Raw genomic sequence first — 4,607 nt, 5'->3', positions numbered from 1 at the left:
CCCCTTCGCCCTTTCCACCCCGCTCCTGCCTCCGGCCCCTGCTGGACCAGTGCATCATTAGCAAGTCGGGGAGAGAAGTTTCTTTGGAGCCAGGGCTGCTGCGAGGAGGAGGGTTGGGAGAGATGCTCTCCTGTTGCTTATTAGTGAAGTTATTCGTGTAGCTTTAGACAGTACTCCTGCAGTCCTAGAGGGTCTTGTGTGTGGACAGGTCAGCTCCTTTTCTGGGAATATCCTTGTACTGAAGAAGTCACATCACTCTGTGTCACAGCCCTCTAATGAGTAGTGTTTGATATGACAGTAATTGACATGATGGCTGGATCATCGTTGCTCTGTCCCCATTGCCAGCCTAGCAAATGCACAAGAATGAAACAGATGGGAGGTAGTTGCTCTTTCCCATTTCTATGTGGATGAAACTTTCCACCCCACTTGTAAGGATGCTGCAGCTCCAGCTTTGGGGCTTCCCTGCTGTCACCAGTTGCATGGTGACACCACTCTTGCCAAAAGGCTCCTGCAAGCCTCCGACTGTGGCTGTGGGGTATGAGGTTGTGGTCTGCAGCCTTGGCAAATAGCCCATATCTTAAACTCAACAAACCCTAAACATCATGGAAGTAAAGAACCGACTTAAAATAAAAGAGAGCTTTGGGAGCAGCAACTCGCAGAGCTATGGCTGATCACCAATTTCTCATTAATTCCTCAAACACAGAGCACTTTTCTGCAGCCACTCCACAGAAAGCTGAATGCTTGCTGGTTTGCTTTACTGAGTGTGCAACTACCGTACAATATTTTTTCATCTGCGTGGTCCAAACCTTTCACAAAGCTCAGGAAACATATTCCAACTTTCTCTTCCACATTTTGTTGTGTTATTTTCTTCCCTTTAACTGACCTTCTTGTCCTTTCCTACTGTTCTCTCAGTTCTGCAACTTACTTCCTTTCCCTTTTTACACTAGGACATTTACACTAGAAAACAGTGCTTGATCGTTTTGCGATCATCTTCCTTCCTACTGTGAAATCCCTCATTTTTACCACTTTTCTTGTCTTGTTCACCCTTTAGGAGTGTCCTTGCCCTTACTGTGGGCTTTGAGAGGAGATTGGTGATGTGTTGGGAAAATAGTAAACACTGAATTTATAACCATGTCTATGAATGTGAATCTATGTCAATAAGATGTTAATAATCTATGTCTGATACTACATGTGGCAACAACGTGTGCTTTCACATGGGATCTGTCAGCAGTATCACTGTGTGTTTAGCAAACTTCAGAGGGATTAGTTTGCTTGTATTACGCTGCTTAACTCCTGTCCCAGTTTGTATCTAGGAGATTATTAATTCTCTCTTTTCCCATTTTTAGATGGGACAGGCAATAACTATCCTTTCTGTATAATAAGCAATGTAGAATATAGAGTAACATTTTTATAATAAAAATGGAAGTGAAACTGTAAATCCAAGCAGAAGTCATGTAAAAATGTAAATGTAAAAATTAACATTGAAGAAATAAGATTTCTTAAAGATGTTTGGAGCTGGAGAGTTCAACCTTTTTGAGGGGAAAACAGTGAAATTGCATTGCAAAATAGGTTTTCTAATGCACACTGAAATGTATTCTCGTCACTATCTTCTCTTTGTTCTGGTTTGGATGGCTATCCACTTCCCATCATCTTCTTTCAGTACTTTATTTGCTCAGTGACATAGGAAGATTACCTCCCCAAATCCCCACCCCACAGTTAAATACCAAGGAAGATCTGAGAACAGCCCATCGTTCATACATTAATGTTCCCAGCTGCACCCTCTTCCAAGCTGACATACAATGAGGTAGTAGTAGAGGGTAAATTGCCCATTTTGCAGCATGAAGAGGTTTAATTAAATATATTTTAATGTCCTCAGAGATTTGACCTTCATTTATACTTGCTTTTGTAATCGGTCACGGCCTTATTATTTCTTTTAGAGTGCATTTTTTTGTTGGAAGAGTGCAATACTTGGGGAGTACAGCTCTGAAGGAGTGCTTTGGTAGTTTCTAGAAACGCACTTTTCGTAATAGGACTGATTTCCACAACTGAGTCCAGTGAAGAAAAAGGATGGCATAAACTGCTACAATGCACCTTCTTTAAAAACATTCTTTTTTTAACTGTCTTTTTGGTTTAGAAAAAGAAAAAAAGCCCTATGGGCTGAAAGTGCTAGTCAAACGCACTGTCAGCTAGACTGATGTGAAGCGGTGCTGACATTTTGTTAAAAAAAAACCAACTTTGTTTAATGAATTTTGAATGTAAAAGAAAAAAAGACACTATAGGGTGATCAGCGAAATGCTGAATACAGTAAACATCTTTCATGACAAAGAATACAAATACCCTGCAGATCTGCTTTCAATAGCAATTACTAGGCCCCCTGCTTTCAATAGTTAATACCGAGGCCCCTCTCTCACCAAGCCTTAGTGGTAACAATCACAAGCCAATGCTTAAAATGTTGACATGCTAAGCACATTTAGAAAAACCTATGTCTGCATTCCCTATGGATGGTGTAGCATAACTGTCTAACACGTAAAGTGCAGCAATTAAAACAAAGTGAACTGAGCTAATCACCTCATCTCCTGAAAAGTTGTATGTAAGGGTAATGAGTTCTCTCTTAGATATTCCCCATCTCCCTTGCATGATGTCAGTGGACCTGTAGGTGGTCCTCATATGTATTTACACCCTAAGAGGGTATATGTCTTCATTGGAAAATATTTAGGAAGACTATCACTATTAGAACAAAAAATTGAAAGCTGTTGAGAGAGGCATTTGTATTATGCTCATTCATCCCAGCTGCTGGGGTCAGGCATCATCATCATGGATTGTAAAAAAGTGTATCAGCAAAGGTCTGGAATTAAACTTTTGGAGAAACACTGACAATAAAGATGATAAATTGGTGATGGGGGACAGATGTAAAAAGGAGATGAAAGGAAAAATAATATGCAGAAGATTCTGAACCCATATCTAAAGAGAGTGAGGATAGGCAGGCAAGGATTAATAGACTTCTGGAACAAAACTCTGAAATTTTATAGTCTGGAAATACTGTATTTTTAAATGAAAGCTGACATCCTTTCCCTTCTTTTCTTGCCTTTAGCCTGGCTGGGAGCTGGTGTACAGGCAGTTTCATGTGCAGGGTTTGAAACATGGCAGAGAAGTTACAGAGCATTTGCTGTGCCAGTTTTGGCCAACTTACAAGGTCAGTTAATCCTGACATGAAAAAGGACAGCATCCATCACATCCTATCCACTGAGTCAGACTAATGGCTTTCAGCCTGCAGTTTGAAGACCTTTCTCCTGGTTCTTTTTCCATAGGACTCCATGAAAAATGATTTTGGAATATAAATTAATTTCTATCTGTACTACAATCTGTGTGTGAAGGGGTCCACTTGTCCACTGAAACTTTTTTAGGGGTCTTCAACTGCAAAGGGCTGGAAAAGCTTTGCAGTAGGCTTTAAAACTTTGCTGAGCATTTGGTATCTGATGTTGACGGTTCCTGGAGAGCTGGGAGCTCTTTGTTGTCCACTCTTCTGGCACTGAAAAAAGTTCCTGAAGCCCTGCAGTTTGCTCACATTATTCAGAATTGGCTCAGGATTTGCAACACTCCAAGGAGAAGCAAAGTCTCAGAAGTGGGACTGGCCTTTCTTCTGGCTTGAGTCTGGAGAGAAAAGTGGCTGGTAGATTTTGTGCTAGTATTGCAAGACAGGTTGAGAGCCCAAGTCTAACCCATTCGGTTCCCTAGATTGCTCTTAGAGCCCTGCTGCAAACGTCAAGTGTATGTGTATGTGGCTCTTTAGGGAGTTCGTGCTGGTTTTGCATATAAACTATTGCCTGAGAGATACTGGCAAAATTAAGTAATGTTTCCCTGGCGCTCAGTCTCTGAGCCAGAGGTTTTCCTTGCTGTAGTCAATAGGATTTCCAGCTATTTGCACTCAATGAAGCGTCTTCAGTTTTCTTGAAAATGAAGCGGGCTCTTGCAAAATTTAATAGCACATAGATTAAATGGGAAAGAATCACAGTGATGGTAGGAAAACACATATGATGCTGATGAGCTTGATAAGATATACATACAGGTGCTTTAAAAGATGATAGGAGTATTATACAACCAGTTCAGCCTTACAGTATTGTTTGCACATGACTAGAGACTTGATTTGGAAGGACCTCTACAATACTGTTTTCCCCTTGTCATACTTAACAGCGGCTAATTGTCAGAATCTGAGTGGATTTTCAGAGCATACTTTGCTTCAGATGACAGTTTTTATAGTGCCAGCCGTAGGTACGACTCAGGGCGTGGTAGAGCACTCACCATCACTCGCATTGGTGGTTCAGTGGTAGAATTCTCGCCTGCCACGCGGGAGGCCCGGGTTCGATTCCCGGCCTCAGTTGTTCTTTTTTTTTTCCCCTCCTTCCTTATTTCTCCGTCCTTTTCCGCTTCCGTCCCGGCCGCCGAAACCTCCTTCAGCTCAACCCCGGCTTTCCCCGCACTCCCCTCGCCGGGCGGACTGCGGGTTCCTGCGTGTAAGGGGAAGTTCCTCGGCCAGGCCGCGGCCAGGGGCGACGCCAACGCGCGGCTGCGCCCGGGGCGCCAAGATGGAGGTGTAAGGAGCGGCGGGG

General features: G+C 42.7%; 1 non-coding gene across 1 annotated transcript; it reads left to right on the top strand.

The window, feature by feature from the left end:
- Window positions 1-4,307: 4,307 nt before the first annotated feature.
- Window positions 4,308-4,378, top strand: TRNAG-GCC. Its single transcript has one exon. It is a non-coding gene; the product is annotated as a tRNA-Gly (tRNA).
- The last annotated feature ends 229 nt before the right edge of the window (window positions 4,379-4,607 follow it).

The sequence above is a fragment of the Cariama cristata genome, unplaced genomic scaffold (genome assembly GCF_000690535.1).
Source record: "Cariama cristata isolate BGI_N322 unplaced genomic scaffold, ASM69053v1 scaffold39713, whole genome shotgun sequence".
NCBI classification, from domain to species: Eukaryota; Metazoa; Chordata; class Aves; order Cariamiformes; family Cariamidae; genus Cariama; species Cariama cristata.
The sequence above is the reverse complement of the archived record's forward strand: the minus strand, read 5'-3'. Positions and strand labels throughout refer to the sequence as shown.